This window comes from Vipera berus, assembly GCF_964194415.1.
Source record: "Vipera berus genome assembly, chromosome: 2".
Lineage (NCBI taxonomy): Eukaryota > Metazoa > Chordata > Lepidosauria > Squamata > Viperidae > Vipera > Vipera berus.
In genome coordinates, this window is record NC_138203.1 from 92,928,742 (window position 1) to 92,951,759 (window position 23,018).

The 23,018-nt window shown below is 36.9% G+C and overlaps 1 protein-coding gene across 11 annotated transcripts in view; it reads right to left on the reverse strand.

Annotated features, from left to right (window-relative positions):
• ZNF462 (zinc finger protein 462) overlaps nt 1-23,018 on the reverse strand; it is a 175,472-nt gene that overhangs the window by 140,726 nt on the left and 11,728 nt on the right. The window lies entirely within an intron of this gene.

The following is a 23,018-nucleotide window of genomic DNA, read 5'->3' on the forward strand; positions in this document are numbered from 1 at the left end:
AGCTCCACTGGCAGCTGGTTCCAAAGGGCAGGCGCACCCACTGAGAAGGCCCTATCCCTGGGTGTTGTCCGCCGGCCATCTCTTACCGGCGGTACCCTGAGAAGACCCTCCCTGTGGGAGCGCACTGGACGAAGGGAGCTTGATGCCGGCAGCAGGTGTTCCCTCAGATAACCCGGACCCAAGCCATTTAGGGCTTTATAGGTCATCACCAGCACCTTGAATCTCACCCGGAGGGCAACCGGGAGCCAATGCAGCTCGCGGAGTAGAGGTGTTACATGGGAGTATCGGGAAACCACCATCACAACTCGTGCGGCCTCATTCTGCACCAGCTGAAGCCTCCGAGTAGTCCTCAAGGGCAGCCCCATGTAGAGAGCGTTGCAGTAGTCTAAACGGGAGGTCATGACCGCGTGAGTGACTGTGCGTAGGGCATCTCGGTCCAGATAGGGTCACAACTGGTGCACCAGGCGAACCTGGGCAAAAGCCCCCCTGGTCACGGCTCCTATATGGTCTTCAAAATTGAGTCGTGAATCCAGGAGGACGCCCAAGTTGCGAGCCCTATCAACGGGGGGGGGGGAACACCTCACCCCCCATCATTAGAGGTGGAATAATCTGGTTAGCCCGAGATGCCGATATGCACAGCCACTCAGTCTTGGCAGGATTGAGATGAAGCCTGTTTCTCCCCATCGAGACCTGGACCGCCTCCAGGCAACGGGACATCACGGCGAGGGCATCGCTGGGTTGGTTCGGGGTGGAAAGAAAAAGTTGGGTATCATCAATATATAGTTAATGTATCATCATTTATATAGTTAATGTATATAAATAACTTCTTTTATTTTTGTATATTTCTATTACGGAATTATGGGCCACATTACTAGCTGTCCAGGGTCACACAAGGCTTATGGACTGCGGGTTGGACACGCCTGGTCTACATCATGGCTAGAGTAAAAAATCCTTTCCCTCTACTGTCCTAGAATTCTAGGTATCAATATCTATTTTAGAACAGTTGCTTTACAGTTGCAAATCCTCAAATATGTATTATGAAAAACTATTTTTTTAGTATCCCACCTCATACACAGTCATCCTCAGCTTTATTAGAAAAAAATCTATCAAACAAATCTTTATTACACAACATATATGATCTCTAAGTTATGTACAAAGTCCTTGAACTTACAACCATAATGGAGTCTGGTAATTACAGTTGTATGTCATAACATTTATAAAGAGGGTCATCATATGACCAGCCAAATTTTATGACCTATTTTTCAGCAGTGGTTAAGCAAACATGATGTTAAAGAAACACTGCTGTTGTCAAGCAGGCTCATTGTTTGCTTTGGGGCATTTTTGCCAAAAGAGGAAGTAAATTCTGGGGGGGGGGGCAGTTGGCAAAAAAAAGTTATCATTCATGTGACTATGGGATGCTGCAAAGAACTGTAAATGCAGGCCAATTGCCATGTGTCAATAATGGAGTCACATGCAGCCAATTGGAACTTTGGAATCGGGTCAAAAGTACTTTAGGGGGGATGTCTATCATAATTTTAAATGGTTGCTAACTAACCAGTTGTAAATCAAGTGTTACTTGAACATGTTTTTTATGTGCAATTTTTCTTGATAAAATGTTTATTTCCTATAAAGAAAACTACATTAGAACAATGTCTGGCTTTGGTTGAATTTGTTCATACAGAGCTAAATTGTCTTTATCGTTTAGTAGACATCAAGCTTAAAAGTACCTGAAGTCCAGATTTCTACATGCAAGATGATTATTTTTAATGATAAAAACAGCAAATATGCCATCTGGTCAAAATAACACAGAGAAGGAGAGTCTATTGTGTGTCATGGTATGATACCTCTCTTAATTGCAAATCATGTATTGCTAAAACTCTAGTTAACAATATAGTCTTAAACGCACTGCTATTCAGAAAGGGACTAGAAAGCCATGTTATACGCGGACAGGAGAGCAGGGAGGGAATAAACTTTTTAATGAATTATCTTATGCATCTCAATCAGCCACCTGGAATATTCTGTTTCAAAAGTCCAATTATATAAATTCAAGGAAACGTAAGACTTAATTGTTTAAGTCAGGCTTAGGCAGAAGGTAAATATGAATTTATTCTGTGATATTTTAGGAATCAAAGATAAGCAAGGGTATATAACAGAAATAAAATGTGCATTCAACATTAACCCAAGCTAAATTCCAAAAATAACGAGGAGGCAGAGAACAGGAGTGAATTTTTCTGTGAATGGACTGAGGAAACTTACAGATGAAGACTTCTAGAATTTTCCAACACTAAATGCTATATTACCTTTCCATCCTTAAAGAACAGTGAGAAAAGTGAGGAGGGGGGAGGGGAACAAATCAAAACTACTTAGTTAGACCCGGATAAAATGTTATGGAGTATGTTGGATTTCTCTCACAATCACGTGCATTGTAAAATTAAGCCAAAGGTCATGCTTCTTAGAACTCTGATGAATAATATTTATTCAGGGGAAAATTAAGAATCCCAGAAATTATTCTATTTTCAAATGAGAAGAACTGTCTAAATAAAAGAAAGAAGGCTTCTCTCTTTTAAGGAGGTAGAGCAGTGATGGCAAACCTTTTAGAAACCAGGAAAAAAAGCTTGCTGCAATCATACAAGGAGATCTTTCTTTTGAAGAAAAAAAACAACAGTATTTTCAACAAAATTAAAGTAGTGTAAAACTGTTATACAGCTGAGTTTAAAAATTTGTGAATCTTTCTAAATATTCAATATTTCTGTATTAGTATGACTTAAACATGATCTGTTCTCCCCACAAGTCCCAAAACTATATAAAGAGAACCTAATTAAAAATTTGAATCAAAGCATCATTCTTGTTCCTATGCTTGTCTATGATCATAATAAAGATTTGATTTGATTATACTTGTTCCTTGATTTATTGAGGAAAATAATCCAAAGTTATGTATTTGTGTGTAGCAAACATATGTGAACATCTAGGATCATCAATTCATTTAACGGGGAAAATAGAGTCATATGTTTCAATCAATATTTTTGCCACATACAAATATGCAGCTTTGGATGATTTTCCTCAATAAATCAATGAAGAAGTGTGATGCTTTTGATTTATTTATTTGGATTCTTTATCTAGTTTTAGGACGTGTGGAGAACAAATAATATTTTATGTCATATTTATGCTGACATATTGAACATTTAAAACAGTTCACAAACATTTAAGTGCCACTGTCTACGCAAAAACTAATGTTCAATGTAGATACTAACATAGAGACAACTATGTTATTGAATGTGCTTATCAAAATTCTGTAACTAGTCACAAGGAGCCCAATCAAGGCACACAAGAAAAAGCTCTGTCCAGATAACAGATACTCTGTAATAAAATTGCTCTTATTTACTTAGGATATGTTCTCCAAAAAGGTAAAGGCTAAAATTTCCCCTTTATAATTTGCTTCAATTTAAAAATCAAAGCTGACTTCCAAATATATTAGGTAAAATATGTACATTTCCATTTTGAAATGGGAGACAAAAAGAAAACCCTGACCACAGTCACACAAATATAAAAATACACAATTTGGAGCCTGATTAAGTTTGTACAATGTGCTCTATACGGGTCTGCCTTGGAAACTTGTTTGGATCTGCAAACTTGTTTCAAAATACAGCAGCTGGGTTGCTAACTGATATTCAAACAATATTTGATCTTAAAATTTTCTACAAAATGTTCTTGCCGTTTAAAAACTCTGTAACACACTCTGCAACGTTCTTTTGAGCATGGCACTGATTTTAATTCAATGATAGATTTGACTTTTGCTGCTTTTATCCCCCATCTTGTTTGGAGCATTCTTTATATTAAAATGCATTCCAGGAAACAGAACAGTTGAATTAGGTCAACCATTAACCAAATAAAATGGGTAGTTGTTATATAAAGGATGTCCTTCAAAAGTCTGCTTAATGAATTAGTTCTTTAGAACATGTCCCTCAATCAGGTTAAAGTTGGTAGCTTCCAAGGACTTTCTTTAAGGCTGCCTGATTCATCCAAAGCAGACATGTCAAACACAAGGTCCGGGGGCCAGATCCGGCCCGCAAAGTGGTTTCATGCGGCCCGCGAAACCATCCTGGAAACAGTGAGGGAACGGCCCCCACTGCCTTGGCCCTGGCCCAGAGACCCTCCTTCTGCCAGAGACCCTCAGATCTGTCCCACTCCTGCCCAGGCCCCCATAGGCGCCCTTGATGCGAACGATGTAGAGCTGGCCATGCCCACTCAGTAGGCCCACGCACTCTAGCCACTCCCACCCAGTAGGCCACACCCACCCTGGCCACACCCACCCGGCCCCCTGAGGGCAACCACAATGCTGATGCGGCCCTCAATGAAATTGAGTTTGACACCCCTGATCCAAAGGTAGAAAAGTTTCAGGCACCACAAGTTAAAATGACATTCCATTTTTTTAAAAAAGAGGGGGAGGGGAGAGGTCAATACTAAGGTTTCTTTTACATCACAGCTATCAGATTTAACAAGCCCGAACATAGTGGAGAATTTGCCTTCATCACAGCTTCATTTTCTATACTCAGCATTGCAAGCTTTCCTAAACATCTCTGGGGTGGGAGGAGAGAAAATCATCAGTGTCACTATATAGTTGTATCAGACCTCTGATAAGGTTTTATTCCATTGTTCTTTGCCACTTGACACTTCAGAGCCTGGGGTAACTACAAAGGAGAAGTTTCCTAACTGCAGGTTTGCCACCAGGCAAAGATTTTCATTATTCATTCTGACAGAAGAATTAACACTTTCATATTGCAAAATTTAGCATTTATCTATTATTTAGTATTTCTCTTCAGTAGAAAGAGAGAGGAAGCACAATTTTCAAAAAGTCAGAGTTGCCAAAGTCAGAATAAGAGTTATTGTGGTTATGTTTCACATGCAAATTTCCTCAAGGTACTGAATTAACCATTAACTGGAATAGAAAGCAATTTAGTGTGATTCTTCATAGGTGTCTGCCCTTTAAGCTTAATTCAAATGTTGGCAAATAAGAAAAAAAAATTCTGAATGGGGATTAAGGCAGATCTAGTTTTTAAAATTTCCATATGAAATCCCAGTATCTGCATACTTCTATTTGTAAATCACAGTAAAAGTAAGTAATAAATCAGTGGAATAAATGAAGCCAGCACTACAATTCTATACTTATCTATTCAAGTGTTCTTTATTCTAAAATATGTTTATTTCCAGACAAGTGTAAACAGGCTTCCTGGTTATCTATTCAAATAAACATGCATACAATAGATTTAGGAATCAACTCATATTAGTATACTCTGATCACATTCAAGGAATCCATTATCTAATGTTTTCATAGTCAACCTAAGAAGATAATGTTTGCCCCAAATGATAAAGCTTTATGGGTGATCAGGACAAATCCATACAGTATGTAATGTTCAGTGACTATTATTTCTGGCTGTTAAGCATCCAAAAAATTGTATATTCTTGTCAATCTCTTCCCTCCTTCGCTCCCTCCCTTTTTCTATGAGTAGGAACTAACTAATTCTAGTTTTTATTAAAAAGCTTAGGCCAAAATCAAACATATGCCACCATGTCCCATCCCACAATGATGATTAAAGAATATGATGATAGGCAAGCTGGAGTCGAACAACTTTGGAGGGTACCTTGGAGAAAGGTGCATTAGATGTCATGTTACCATGAAATGTGAACCTTAAAGATTATAAAAACTGCACAGTTCCCACAGAGGGCCATAGGTAGAAAAATAAGTGCCATTCAAATTCTTATATAGTAAACTAGAAACTTTCACAGAAAAAACAAAACAAATTTAGAAGCCACCGTTGGCCATGGTTTCTTAAATTTAAAGGTCCAGAATATTCATGCATTCCCTGACTTTTTATTTATTCTGTCAGAAAGAAACTGAAGTGCAATTTATGCATCTAGGAAGAGAAGCATTTCTTTGCTTGGAGATTGACTATGTAATGTTATTTTGCTCAACAAAATAGTATGAATCAAAACTGAAACGGATACCTTAAGCCTGACTACTGTTTATTACAAAATAATTAGAGCAAAAGCAAGACATCTAGTAATACATAATTCACAGCATTTTCATGATCACTTCTTTAACATGTGTCATCATTTTTCCTCCTCCCCCTGAATGACTATGCATAGGAATTATAGGGTGTTTAACCTCACTCACTATATATACCAGTTTCTTAATCAACAGTGAAAAACCAAAGATAAAGACTGGGGGGGGGGGGAAAGGGATGTAAAAGTACCATACACAAAAACTGACATTACGGGACTTAGGGGGAAAATGGCAGATTGAAGAAAAAAACAAAAACCAGAGCCAAGGACCACAGCAGAATGAGGAGATGGTGAGGAAATCAGCTCTTCATAATTCCTCTGGACAAGGAGAAGACTTCAGATTGCCCACAGGCGCTCCAGACAATTGCTTCTCATAAGGATATTGCAGGGCTCCACCAGGTAGAGAGCTTTGGAAGATGAAGGAACAGCAGCCATCTTGCTCAAAATATGGTTGGCACCTTTAAAATGACAAGAGTTCACATGCTTCCTTTTCTAATCACTTTCAGAGAAAGCTGGCTAACTTCTTTTCAGCTATTAGAAACCTTTGGATCAACAAGTTTTAGAGCATCACGTGAATTTCTTTCAATCCTTAGCAAAAGACGTTTTAAATACATAATATGTTTAAGGACTTTTTTTCTTCTTTTTTTTTGAATAAACAGCAAAAGGATGATTAAAACTTAGAAAATGATAAATGGACTATATATCCAGATAAATTTGAAATCAGATTTGGGAATTATTTGTCTCTCTATAGATAAATTATGTTTAAAAAATGTTATTTAAAAGAAACAGCTGACCAAGATTGAAAATGATTGGAAGATGGATTTAAAAATGACAGGCTATAAGAGCGATACAGAAAAAGTCTGGACATACAAAAGAAAAACGGCTGATGTCTTAAGTCTCTTAATGGACTTCTGCTGACATCAGGGTTGAAATGATGAGGGTTTAAGTATTTGTTTATAGATCAAATATGAGAAAAAAGCTATTATATGTTGGTATGTTAAGAAAAGTTACTAAATTTAAACTTGTGATAAAGTGGGAAGACATTTCTTTATATATATTTTTCTTTAGTTTCTTTCCTATCTTTTTCCTTATTTTCCATCTTTTTTTTCTTTCTTCTCTGCACCTTTTTTATTCTTTTTATCTCTATTAGTTTTATTGTACTTGTAATTTTGAATAAAACCACTATTAAAGAAAAACAAAAACTGTGAAGTTGCACAATTTGTATTTTGACTGAGAGGTAGGTTGCCTGAAAATTTGTTATATGATGCATTCCATCTTGAAAGGAAAAGTGGATCATAAATATCACATTTTAACAGAATACAGAGGAAACACGTTTTTGGGAATGACAAAGTAGGTTCTACATCAGACATGTCAAACTTGTAACGTCACGTCACATCGCACGACGTATCGGAGCTTTTTTTCCACTGCCGGCAATGGGGTGGGCGCGGCTTTCACATGATGCATCCGGCCCGCGGGCCGGCAGTTTGACACCCCTGTTCTACATTATCTGACTTATCAAGTGTTTGCAGTCTGGGTAAAATGAAGTCATCCTTCGTTTAAACATTATGCCAGCAAAGAAGCTTCAACCTCTATTTCCTCTGCAACCATCAATTATAATCCAACACTTCATTTCAGAGCCGATATAGGTATTATTAAGGTTTAAATCTATACATACACACGTACATTTCAGGGACAGTATAAGTATTGGTACTTATGTGTGTATACATATATGTACATTGGTACATTTGTGTATACATACATATGTAGACACACATATGTACCAATTCCTGTAAGGTGTAAATTTATATAGTACTGTTTCACACAAGAAAGACAACCAGAAGAACACAAAGAATGTCATGGCAGCCTATTCCTACAGGTATGATGTATATATACTGCAAATAGTTCAGGGTACAGAAACTTTTGCAAACAGAGAAAAACTGACAACACGCAGCATTGACCTGAAACTGGAGACACTAGTAAGACAGTGACTCAAATGGAATGGACAAGGATCAATCTTAAAGCTGTGATATCTCCAAACAGATACTAATTTAGGCACTTCTTTTTGCCCAATATGTTGTAATGAATTCCATAATCTCTCTTTATAGAAATCAGTATCACCCTGGATTCATATGTAATAGTTTGCATGGGATTATCCTATTCTACCCTCTAGCACCTTTTGAGGTTAATTATAATATATGGAAAATATAAAAGGCTGCATGCCATCCTGTGACTATGTGGGGTTTTTGAATCCATACGGTATGATAGCTCTATAATCCAAAATTTTATCTGGCTTGTCAGGACTGGCACCCAAAGATGAAGAAGCCAAAATCAATCCAGGTAATTAATCCTGACAAAAGTATACTTTTGATCAGCATTATATTCTGCCCTGAATATCAAATGTACCCTTATTGCTTCCGCTCACTTATCTAGGTGGGACTAATATTTAGCATTTTATCAAGCAGTCTTGAGAATTAGAAAAGCTATACTGCTGAATGAAATCACCAGCTTTCTTGGGAAGACACAAACAGCCATTCAGTCCTTTAGTCAACTGGTTTATATATTTGTTGTCACAAAAAAACTCTTTAAAAAAGAGATGACAATAAGCACAATCAGATTATTTACTTAAAAAAAATTATAGATTCTAACACTGTGGAATGTAGTAGGTCAGGAACTGAAGCTTATCTTTTTAATCAGCATGCACAATGTGATTTCATCTCTGATTGGAGAATTATGGGAGTTGTAGTCCAGGATATTTGGGTAACACTAAGATTAGAAAGCTACTTTAGATGTTGCCAAACTGGTTTCTTGGGAATACAGAGGCTCCAGTAGCCTTGAGCTACTATGTTCATTTTGGTGAGCAGGAGGAAAGATCCTGGTGATATAACTCATTGACTGTAACTGCGAGTCATCCCTAATTGTAAATTATGACCCATTCCTTATTACACAGGAAAGATTAGCCATAAGCAACATCTTTATTAAACTACCTGCATGGGCACTGTTTATTCAAAGTACTTCTGGGATACAAAGAAACAGAGGAACCTGGACAGAAAAAGCCATGTAAAAACCTAATTATTACACTGCAATCCCCGTTGAACACACACAGGTGTTAAGTTCTACTTTGTGCTGAGCATGAATGGAGGTGCCAACTCTACAAGGTAGCGGAAAACAACAGAACAATTTTTGCAAGGTGACCATTATCTCATTATACCTAAATGTAAACCTTGAACAATTACCAAAAGATTAGATTAAAAACTCAATTTTATTACTTTCCCCCCCACATCTCCTTGCAATAATAAGTGGAGGGTAAGCAACAGAAGGTTCTTGCTATGTAATTTCAGTTTACTGTGTGCCCTCCCATCCCAGATGGTGCCAAGAAATGCAAACTACATCTCACATTGAGGTCTCAATAATATTTCAATTTAATCATTCCATGGGAATGTTTCAGTATACTCCAGAAAGCTAGATAATATCTTACTTTTGGAAAAACCTCATCTATGCTTTCAACTTAGTAAACACAGGAATATCTATGCTATACAGATAGTCCTCGACTTACGACCACAATTGAGCCCAAAATGTCTGTTGATAAATGACTTTTGACCCATTTATGATCGTTCTTGCCATAGTTGTTAAGCAAATCACTGCAATAACCCAGTTATTAAGTGAATCTGGCTTCCCCATTGACTTCGCTTGTCACATGACCCCGGGACACAGCAACAGTCATAAATATGAACCAATTGCCAAGCATCTAAATTCTGATCACATGATCATGGGGATGCTGCAAAGGTCATAACTGTGAAAAACAGTCATAAGTCACTTTTTTCAGGGTTGTAACTTTGAATGGTCATTAAATGAACGACTGTAGGTCGAGGACTATATATGAGTAAAGCAGAACCCTGATTATTATTCATAAAAACAACCCAATTTTCAGTGTACCTGAACGCTGTGCTGGTCAATAAGTTCTGAAGAATAAAGATAAAAAATTTTCTGAACATCCCCAGAACTTTGCCTACATAAGCGTTGCACCATATATGCCTTTTTTTTACAGACTCCTTAATTAACAGCACTGAACCTCCTTGCGACACACCTAATTGAATGGCAATGAATTTAAAGAAAAGGAAGAAATGCTCCCCAAATCTACAGTAGTATCTTATTAAGAGACAATTGTGATGGATTTTTACTATAACATGGCAATTGCATAATTGCACAGTCTATTCTGTATCATTTGCGGTATTCTACACCCTTCCCCACTTCACAGTCATCACACAATGTTCTCAGATGATTGCAGCCATTGAACAAAAGTGTCTCTGGGCTGGAGACAAAGGAAGGAATCAACACATTACAATGGATCTTCATCAGAAGCTTAGGACTTTTCACACGACTGAATGCTTTCCTTTTCTCCAGATTTTGTGAACCTCTCCCAACATCCCTTCCCAGCCTTCATTATACAAAGCTTTTGGAATATTCTTCAGTTCCTTCAGGAGAAATAAAAAAGGCAGATAGAGAAAGAAAAAAAAGGGGGGGGGAGAGCCAAGAAATGCACGTCTGGGCTGAACTTTTCAGATGATAAAACACAACAGTGCAGCTTTATTACAAAATGGGAAGGCTGTGCTGTAAAGGACAAGATGCAGAGCCTGGAGTGGGGAGAATCTGTTTAGACTTCCTGCACTGGCATGAAATGGCTGCTTTTCTTCCTAGTGCCAACTCCAGTGCTTCATGTTGACATTACACATCCTCTGCTATAGAACCACCCCCATGTTACTGCTTGCCCAACAGAATTATCTCCTGTGTCACAGCAGTGGTAATAGATCTGCTAGCTCTGCAAATACGAAAGGCACTATTTCAAAACTCTAACATAAGCGGTAACAGAGCACATTTTTCAGAAACACCGAGTTAATCTGTGGGGCACTCTCAGCAAGACATTACCTGCCCTAACCTTCTGTTAGCCAGATGGTCTCTTTTCCCCCAAACACATTAAAACTTCACTTCATTAAAGCAATCTTTTTTTTTAATCAAGCACAAAGCAACATCAAAACTGTAGCCTTAACGTAGAGTCTGCGAGCGACAGTGCGCCTGGTCTATCTCCAACTGGACTGCCGAGAAGAACATGACCTCAAAGAATAACGAGAAGCTGTAATTCACACTACCAGGGAAGAAAAACACACATAGAGAGACACAAATGAAGTGATGTGCCAGACTGAGCACCCTGACAAGGTAAACCACATATATTTTTGAACAACTGCCTATTTCTACTTTTAAAAGGCCATGGAAACACTTCTCCTTTGTTTACTATCCAGTTATTCTAATTTCAAACCCAGGGAACTGCCTTTACAGTAGTCTTTAAAACCAAAACTACATGTTTACAAAAGCTCTTTGTAATATTCCCTTGCTACCCAAGTGATCAATATAAACAAAGGTGATGAAAGAAAAGAATATGGTTGAGTGTCAGTAGAATGTGGGTTAAGTTTCTGCACTCACAACTTTGGCTGCTACAATATATACTGATTCTCATCAACTGTTTCAAATTTAGCCAAACGCTCAATTGTTCAGGCTATCAAAAATATTTATCTTAATAGAGAGAAAACTATCAGGTGTGAACCTTGAGGTGACCACAAAATCTGGGTTTCTCAATAGATAAGATTAGGATCTAGATATATGGGGTCGTGATGGGTCGGACACGACTTCGCAACAACAACAATAATATATTTGTTGGCTTCCAGTCCAATTTAACTAATACAGTTTATTTAAATAACTGAAAATCATATTCCTGTACTTTAGTTTTAAATTCTGACTAAATGGAAAGGAACAAGTCATGAGAAAATCACATCCTTAAGCATAACTCATGTTCCATTAGATCACAATCTACAGAGCATGATCTATAAGGACAGGTGTGTGTGTGTGTGTGTGTGTGTGTGTATACATATACATATATATATATATATATATACACACACACATATACATATATATACATATACATACATATACATGCATACATACATACATACATATATAGTTTAATCTCTCTTATTGTTTACCATGCTAAATCCTGCTATACTCTAGGACTAACTCTTTAAGGAACAAAAAACACAATGTAGTTTTCCGTTAATACCAAGGGAAAAGGAAGCAAGGTTATCAAAAGAAACACACAAACCCATAATAACAACAATAAAAACAACAACAAAAGTTCACAATGCTTGGATCCACAACTATACTACGCTAATATATTACGACATCCTAGATTCTTGGAAAGAATTCAATGTGCATGAAGGCCAACACCAGCTAAAGAACTGGCAGCTGTGACTTCACATTGTTGTGAACAGATAGTAATAACATTTGCTTATCTCAGGTCCTTGTGAAGGCCTTGATAGGTGGATGAAAATGCCAAATCTAGTCTAAACATCTGGCTGACTGTGCGACCAATCATAATAATGGGAAATCAGAAATCGAAATCTAGTCTTTAAGAAACATTGTAAGATTTCAATAGCAATGGAACTAGGCCTAGGGCAGGGGTAGGCAACCTTGGCTCTTTTATGACTCGTGGACTTCAACTCCCAGAATTCCTGAGCCAGCATGGCTCAATATGGAAACCTTTCCATTTCTCCTCAGCATGGCTGGCTCAGGAATTCTGGGAGTTGAAGTCCATGAGTCATAAAAGAGCCAAGGTTGCCTACCCCTGGCCTAGGGAAATGTGCTACCAGAACAATAAATTGGGTTAAAAATCACAAACAGCGATGGAATTAAATATCACACAGCCAAACTATTAGGAGCCATCAGGATGAAGCCAACAAGTGCCTGAGCATATTACAGATGGATAACAACAAGCATGAACAAGTTAAAAATATGATTAATAAAGAATATATCCAAAGAGTGAGAAGTCTGCTAAAGACAATATTGAATAGTGGAAACACAATCAAAGCCATCAACACCTGACCCATACCTGTTATACAAGGCACTGCTGGAATAATTTAACTGGACATAAGCTTAACAGTTTGGACCGGAAAACAAAGAAACTGAGGAATATTCATTGTGCATTATGTCTTTGTAGTGATATTGATAGATTATATACCTGCTCCAGAGAAATGGAGGCAGAGTTTTACTTCAGGTCAAACAAACTGTTGAAGAAGAAAAATGTGCCTTGGCTGATTATGTAAAAGATAACCAAGAACAAGCATTGGTGCAAGTTAAAAATTGGAACTTTCTGAATGTACACAAAATAAGACATAAATATTAAAATAATGAATATGGAAATAATGTAGTAGTTGTTGTTGTTGTTATTGTTATAAACCCAAACAGAATACTGGAAAGGAAAAAAAAATACATGTTCAATTTCTACAAAAGATCAAGGGGAAAGTGGATAAAGATAAAACTTGGCAATGGCTTACAACTGGAAGCCATTTTTAAAAAAAAGATACTGAAGGCTTGATTTTGGCTGCTTAAGAGCAGGGGACTTGAATGAATGCAGTCAAGACCAGAATTGAAAAATAATCAGATCATTCAAAGTGCACATTGTGCAAAGAAGCAGAAGAAACAGTAAATCCTATACTCAGGTCATGCAAGGGGATTGCACAAAATAATTATAAAAAAAAACCAACATAACACACTTGACCAAATGATTCACCGGAACAACTGTAAAAATTATCACGTGGCAGTAATGAGTAATAGGAAAGTTGAAAAAGTAATAGAAAATGAGCAGGTTAAAATATTGTGGGATTTCTGAATATGAATGGACCAAGTCTTGGCTCACGATACACAAGATTTACTGTAGTTGAAAAGAAGAAAATATGGATAACTCACGTGGCAATACCAGGGGATAGCAGAATTAGAAGACAAAGAATTGGAGGAGATCGTAAAGTGTCAAGATCTGAAAACTGAAGCTGAAAGATTATGGCACAAATCAGCCACGGGGGTCCCAGTGGTTATCAGCACAATGGGTGTTATACCCAAAAAAAAAAAATAGACAACACATAGAAAAGCTGCACATTGACAAAAATTTCTGTCTGTCAATTATAAAAGGCCAGCCACACCACTTGATCTGCATGTGTACTACTACATGGATACATTACCAACATTCTAGATTCTTGGGAAGAACTTGATATGAATCCCAACACCAGTTAAAGAACTGGCAGCTGTGGTTTCACATTGTTGTGTATGTAAAAATAATAGTCCCTAATCATAGTTGAGACTACAAGCAATGTTCTCAGAATCCAGGTTTCAAATTTTAAATTTTAAATTTAATTTGTTCAAAATAAATGGTGTGAAAGAAAAAGTATGCCTCAGTTAGGTCAGATTTTACTTGTGTTACGCTTATTGCAGTCAGAAAAAAATATTTCCCCCCCCCCACAGTAACACATCATTCCCAACCAGGATGACTATGGCAATTAGGATGTTGTAGTGTGCTTTTTGAATCTCTGGGTTAAGAATACTACTGTAGACCATTTTCCCCTTTTCGTTCTTGCAAGATAGGAACTGTTCTCAGAATAGATCTCCAGAGCCATGGAATGTTGTTTTTACATCTGATAATCGAAGCAAGATTATTGCATGCACACAAATGGAAAAAATTGGCATTACCTACAATAAAAGGAATGGCTGGTGAGGACAGAATTTGCCAAAATAGTTTTGTTTTATTAGAAAAAAGACAGTACCTACATTTATGGGTGACTAAAAACTTCTTATGGACTTTTTGCATAAAAAGTCATAATAAACTTATGAGTTATGGTTTTGATGATTATACTGAAGAGATTATAGAAAGAAGAGAAGCATGATGTAACTTTAGAGAGTTTAAAATATAAATGTACTTAATAGCTGCTCTGAAGATCATTTCTTTATAACGTTGTAACTTTTTTTCTTTTTCCTTTACTTTTTTCTTTCTGCACTTTCAGCCTTTTTCCTACTTTAATATATATTAGTTCTTATTGTTAAAATTTTCAATAGATTTTTTTTAAAAAAAATTGAAAATCTTATTTTTTAAAAAAAATATATACAAAAACCAGACTCTTTTACAAAGTAATATTTTACTCTGTAAAGTATAAAGTATATTGGTGAGGTTAGCTAGGATGATAGTAAGAATAATATTAATACTAGTAATAGTACTTATCATACTCTTCCCTTTCAGAATAAATAATATGTAAAGTGTAGAAAGGGGGTAAAAATATAATAAAGCAAATAAATGAAAGACATGATCAATGAAAAAGGATATATAAGTAAACTTAATCTACACCAACACCATTTTTATCTATCATCTATCTATCTATCTATCTATCTATCTATCTATCTATCTATCTATCTATCTATCTATCTATCTATCTATCTATCATATTTAGGGGCCACCCATGTCTCTCATAGAATACTTGTATACAGTACATAGAATACTGTATCTCACCATGCTTATTTAACTTTACAATCTTTCTTTCCAACATGGCATTACTTGTATACATAAGTATACTTATATACACACTGACAACCAAAACACTTTTAATAATTCCTTATATATTTATCCATAAATACTAAATACTATCATATATCCTGGTCTTACTAGCTTCTCAGTGTTGAACTATTTCTAAGGATTTTGTTTATTCTTACACGTGCTTTATCTTCTCTTATCATATTCAGAAATCAACTTTCAGCTCCATAATCACGCAACACATCCTGTACTTCAGGTCTACTCATTTAATCATGCATGTCTCTAAATCAACAAACATTCAGTAAACTCTCTCTCTCCCATTCATGTATTTCTCAAAAATGATAATGATGAAAATAACTTCTGAATTTATAAACAACTTTATAAAATATCAAGATTCTGAAATAACACCAGATTCAACGCATTCTCCTTTCTATGCTTCTTAACAAATGCTAAGATTGATAAATCAAAATACAGTCTATAACATCCAGAGTTGGGATTTAGCTTTGAAAAACTAACTCGAGATTATGTAATATCAAAACATGGCAATACTCCACAGATGCACAAAGCGGCAACGTTCTTCTGTATATGGTAACAGAACCTCCAAAGTACCATTAGATAATCTGAAACTTCATCTACCAAACTGACATGATAAAAATAGCTTACCAACCCCTTGAAGTCTCAATAGACCATTTGATATAGCAGTATAGCATTAGCAAAGCTAAGTAGACATGAACTCTTAAAATAAACAACTCTACAGTGAAAACCAGGAGTCCATCACCATAGATGAAATGATTTGAGAACCACCTGAAGGAACATACAGGAGGCTATTTTAGACCAAGAGCAGCATGTAAGTTATGCATAGGCCAACATCATCTGCTTTCATAATATGTACTACAGATTAACGGAACAGTAGGGTTATCATGATTTTAATAACCTAGCTGCCAGTTTCTAGCTGCTAAGAAGAAAATATAACAAACATCAACTTGAAGAAAGCATTGAAATATCTACTGAAATAACCAGTATCCAAGTTTTCTATTCTAGAAAAAAAAACCTTTCCCATAACAGTTGGGGGGGTGGGGGTGTCACAGATTAAAATTGTTAAGCATAGTAGAGAAAATGTAGTCTCTTTTCTATATAAAATATTCTTAATTGTCTAAGTGATCAGGATAAAATTTAATAATATCAAACTAGTAAAGTAAGTTAAATGAAAGAATTAAGAAACAATTAAGTTAAATTTCACCATATTCAAACCCATCTTTGCCAGAATGTCATAGCATTCAATGTTCTCTGCGGTATGGATTTCCACTTGAAACCATTCACTGTCATGATCGACAAGCCATGAACAATGTATTATTTCTTCTATCTCATTCCTTGCAGAAATAATTTTAGTCAAAACTATTTTAGAACATATTTAAGAAAGAAACCAAACATTTAAAATAAACTAAACACCAATTAGCAACAAATATGGATTTAGCATGAAAAAGAAAAACTGTCAACCATACATACTATACAATCAAGTCCCTACCCCACTGCCTTTCAGATATATTGACCTTGTACATCCTCATAATCACTCAACCAGCAAGTTGCCATCTCAACTTGAGGAAGTCAGCTATGAAAAGGCAAATAATACGTAGTCTTACGTTATCTTATGTTGTTAACTAGACTTAAGTTGTTTCACCAAAAATAAACCTAAAATACAGATTTGGACTGAAGGTCATGAACTCCTATTAGTTCATGGCAAGGGCAAACCACTTTTGAAAATGTTGCCAAGAAAACTTCACGGACTAGTCCAGGCAATCACCAGAAGTCAGCACTGACTCAGAGACATCATAGAAAGAGTTTCTAGACATATCTGATGATTTCCTTATGTCTGCATTCTAAAACAAGACAACATTGCTTCCAGGAAGACTCATGGCATTTTCCTTCCCATTTCAGAATATGTGTTGCATTTTCAAAATTACAGCTCACTTAAAAATCTTTGCATAAATTGCAAAGGCTCCTTGAAAAATAGTCACATCTTCCCCTTAGAAACAGCTCTTCAGTGACGTCACCAATGCACCTTAGAGAAAGGTGGGACTGCTCATTCTCCCTCATGTGTTAAGATGTACAAATGAAGGTATTGCCAAATAAGCTTAATGTGTTCAATTAAATAGATAACTTGGTTTAAAGGATTTCAGAGGGAAATCTGGAAGATGAGATGCTGGAAAAACTGTCTGATGCTTCCATTTTTGCTTTATGGGTAGAACAGTTTCACCTGAAGGATGCTAGTGCGTATGATTAATGGATTTTCCAATTACACATTAAAGCAATGCTTTCAATGAACTAGGTTAATTTTCAAGGGTAAATTATTTTATTTTCTGGCTTACTAGTGCAGCTAAGCCTTCAAATTCACACTCGAGGTTAGAGTGTCTCTTCATGCCTATTATGGACTATTGGCTAATATCCGTCCCCGAACAGTATGATTTGGCTGAACTCAGAGATAAAATCGATAAAGATAATCAGTGTCTCTAGCCAAGTGCATCTGGCAACAGGCCATTTTGAAAAAGCGGAACACCAAATCCAAACAGTGTTTGAAAAGACCTCTAGGAAAAAGTAAAAGTTGCTTACCAGTTGCATAAGAGCTGAAAATCTTGATTGTTTCCAAACGGCGTACCTATCTTTGCCACAATCTCTAAATACAACACAGAACAACATTATTTTCCTTTTCCTATTAATACCACTGTTATGGAATTTGTTGTGCAGAGGTCTCCTTGTGCTACCAAAGAGTTGCACAGACAAGGAAGGGCACTGAGAGCAGTAAAGGTCACACACAGAAATACACTGAGTTATAAAAACAAAAAGTAGTTTACTTTAAGGTGGTGTAAGAACAAAAATGCACAGTCAAAAATAAACAGTCCAGGTCATAAACAATAGCAACAGTCCAAGTAGTAATCCAAACTACAAAGTCTTCTTACCGGTCCAGAGGTCAATACACAGTTCAGGTTTACAACAGTAGTAAACCAACAGCAGAGCAAAAACAGTAATAGTAGAGATCAGTGAATTCAGAGAGAGAAAGAAGCTACGTTCCTAGCTTCCTCTTATGGCCATGAGAACACTTACACACCCATTGGCCAATTAACTTCTTAAAGCCATAGCATTATGGTTAATATATTTTCAACCCAACATTGTAGGCTAACACCATATGCCTAACATTCTCCCCTTTGGGTAGAATAATATATAACTCTTACAATCTTATGCACATTCTTTCACAATTAGCATTGTGTTTCACAGCACTTTGTACCTTCGTAAAATGGTCTGCAATATTTACATCAGATGAACAATACTCTAGCTGTATTAATTTATCTTTGACACATTGTCTGACATTTAAATAACGAAGATCAGTATGTTTAGATCTTGTTCTTACTGCAGCACTATTAGCCATCTTTATCGCAGCTTGATTGTCCTCATACACAATAAATGGATCATTTACATTTAAACCCATATCTAACAATAATTGTTTGTACACTAGCAGTTCTGTACATAACACTGATAGACATGAAAATTCAGCCTCCATTGTAGATAAGCTTATGTGTTTTTGTCTAATAGACTTCCATCCAATCAAAGAATCACCCAACATTACAGCCAACCCTGAGGTAGATTTACGACTGTTTGAATCAGAGGCAAAACTCGCATCTGCATATGCAGTAAGGATTAACTCACGATTTGGCTCTAGATATAACGAGTAGTGAATAGTCTGTTTCAAATACCTTAATACTCGTTTAGCTGATTGCCAGTGTCTAACAGTTGGATTATTGTTGTACCTAGCTAATTGGTTTACACAGTAAGAAATATCAGGTCTAGACCAATTACTCAGATACATAAGACTTCCTATCAAAGATTGGTACATAGTCTTATCAAATACAGGACTCTCAACATTAGTGTCCTTAAAATCCATAGCCATCGGAGTTTTTGCTGGTTTACACATTTCCATGTTGTATCTCTTTAATAACTGAGATATCTTACTGGCTTGCGACACCTTAAAACCCCTATTTGTTTTCACAATATCTAACCCCAAATAGTGGCTTATTTTCCCAAGATTTCTAATTGTGAATTTATTTTGCAATCTTGAAATGATAGTTTGTGCTTCTAACTCAGTTTTTGTTATTATTGCAATATCATCTGTGAATAATAAAATAAAAGATAATGCTCCGTTGTGTTCTCTTCTAAACAAACAAGGATCAGCATTACTGGCTACAAAACCTATTGCACTTAACTCATTAACTAAACATGTATTACACTCATAGCCTGATTGTTTCAATCCATAGAGGCTTTTCTTTAATTCCCAACAATCATGGTCTCTATCACTGGTCAATCCTGGTGGTATTCTTAAATAAATAGTATGTTGCAATGGAGCATGTAGATATGCAGTTTCAACATCTACATGATTAACCATATATTGGTTTTTAGCCGCCCATACTAAAGCTGCTCTTAAAGTAGTTGCCCTTAGACTGGGTGCAAACACTTCGTCATAATCCTCAGTAGTTTGGGCAAAACCTTGTGCAACCAAACGTGCCTTATGGGTTATAGTTCCATCTACACCCTTCTTTATTTTATATATCCATTTACAACCTATAGCTTGCTCACCAGGTGGCAGTTTAGCTTTCTGATAAACCTTAAGATTCTGCAAAGACTTCAACTCCCTGTTCATTGCAGCTTTCCATGATGCTTGTTCCTTTTCAGGATACATCCTGATCTCATCATAGTTAGATGGCTCTACACTAACTTGACATACTATACTAGCTTCATAGCGATCAGGTGGATGTCTGATACGCATTGAACGCCAAGGAATTACAGGGCTTTGAATTTCTGACTCCTTTCCTTCCTCTGATTCATCTTTTATCTCCCCTATCTCCTCTTCATCTTTTATATTTACAGGAGATATATTATCATTACTAGTTACATTATCATGGGAGTCCTCAAACACTAGAGGATCAGTATTAACAGTTTCTTGCTCTAACCTATCCCAACCAACGTGCTCAAGGAATTTTGCACTTGCACTGTTATATACATTAGTTGTGCCTCGTTCCCAGAAACGATAGGATCTATGGTTAGCTTCGTAACCTACGAAGTATAATTGCCTAGCCCTATGTTGGCCTTTACTCCTGAGTTGTGCAGGAATGTGGACCCAAGCTGGGGTGCCAAACGTGTGCAGGTAATCAAGGTTTGGTCTTCTACCATGCCATATTGTATATGGTATTTTACCAGTAGAAGTATTAACAACTATATTCAGAACATGGTTTGCACATTTTGCTGCCTCCCCCCACAGTCTATCTGTTAAGCCAGAATCTCTTAACATAGTTCTAATCATGGCTTGTAACGTTTGCCCACGTCTCTCAACAAAATCATTATGTTGAGGCCTATAAGGGGCTGAACGTTTATGCTCAATGCCAGCTGATTCTAACATATCAACAAAACGCTTGTTTGTAAATTCAGTACCATTATCAGTAATTATACACTGAACCTTTCTCTTTGTTTTTCTCTCCACGAACTTCAGCCAGTTTGCAAATTGTTGGAAAGTGTCTGCCTTTGACTTAAGCAGATAACAAAATCCATAACGAGAGTAGTGGTCAAGGATACTTAAAATATAACATGACCCTCCTAAACTTGGTTTCATGGGTCCAATTAAATCAGCAAACACAACTTCCAAAGGTACAGTTGTTTTGAAGCCGTTTATCCTGTTTGCAGGAGTTGCCTTGCTCTTTTCCTGATTACAGGCATTGCAATTCAAATACTTACTACATGGCTTCAGTTTAACTCCTTCTACTAATTCCACTGTTTTACGTAGTGAGTTAAAGTTTACATGCCCTAACCGCCTATGCAATAAATGTATACATTCATCATGTGGCTTCTTGTTCTCACATATCGAGTTAGCTTTAACTGTACTAACCTGGTTACTTGTGAGAACGAATAAACCATTTTTCAAATTAGCAGTTACACAGGTTCCATTCCTCTCAATAGTGCATTGCTCCCCTCTGAATGTTACCACAAACCCAACTTTAACCAATTCCCTTACAGATAACAAGTTGAATCTTAGTTTAGGTATATATAACATAGGTAACTGTTCATTAATGCATGGACAATAGGAATTACCTTCACCAGAGGCCTTCATCCTCCAACCATTGGCCAGTGAAACATATTGGTTGCTGTTTTTCATATTAACAAACCTCTCTTTCACTTTAGTAATGCATTGTGAAGCCCCACTATCAACAACCCACAATTCATTGTTTCTGGATGTTGGTTCACCAGAAATAGCCAAACCAATGCTCTTCTTAGCCTTCCCACTGCTATTCACATTCTGTTTTTTTCCCTTTCTACAGAATTTGGCTATATGCCCTCTAGCCCCACAAGAATAACGTTTCTTGACGTTGTAAGCAGTGGTGAATTGCTGCTTCTCTCGTGGCTGTGTCTCTCTCAGCTGGTCTCTGTCACGCCTCCTTCTGGACTCTTCCAGCAGTCTCCCAGTAATGTTAGTCAATGTCAGTTCCTCTCTGGTCAGGACTTCCAAAGAAGAAACATACCCATCATAACTCTCATCCAAAGATGACAGAATAATGTAGACCTGATGCAACTCTGAAAAAATCAGCTCCTTTTCATGAAGCTCTTGAAAAGTTGCCTTCATGTAATTTAAATGGGTCAGCATATCTCCATTCTTCTGCAGACGAGCCCTAAACAGCTTACGTGTAAGGTGTATATGTGCACCCACACTGTCACGAACATAAAGCCTTCGCAAAACATCCCAACACCTAGCAGCAGACTCCTCACCACGAATATGGACAAGCTGCTGGTCATTCAGTGTTAGTCCAATAATGCAAAGAGCTTTCTCATTGCTACGTTTAAAGTTGTCTAACTTCTTTGCATCCTCTTCGTCATCTGGATCCCAAGCAGTAGTATCTGGTGGGTTATTTACAACAGCCCATAGTCCTTCCTTGCGCAAAAGCAAGCAGCATTTTGTGGACCAGGAAACATAGTTTGTCCCATCCAACCGGGTTATCCAGGAGATGCCTGACAACTGTTCTTGTGCCATTTTACACCAAATACAAACTCAGCTAGGAATACTGTGTGTACTTACTCTCAGTACAGGCCTGGGCCCATAACCAGTGTTATGGAATTTGTTGTGCAGAGGTCTCCTTGTGCTACCAAAGAGTTGCACAGACAAGGAAGGGCACTGAGAGCAGTAAAGGTCACACACAGAAATACACTGAGTTATAAAAACAAAAAGTAGTTTACTTTAAGGTGGTGTAAGAACAAAAATGCACAGTCAAAAATAAACAGTCCAGGTCATAAACAATAGCAACAGTCCAAGTAGTAATCCAAACTACAAAGTCTTCTTACCGGTCCAGAGGTCAATACACAGTTCAGGTTTACAACAGTAGTAAACCAACAGCAGAGCAAAAACAGTAATAGTAGAGATCAGTGAATTCAGAGAGAGAAAGAAGCTACGTTCCTAGCTTCCTCTTATGGCCATGAGAACACTTACACACCCATTGGCCAATTAACTTCTTAAAGCCATAGCATTATG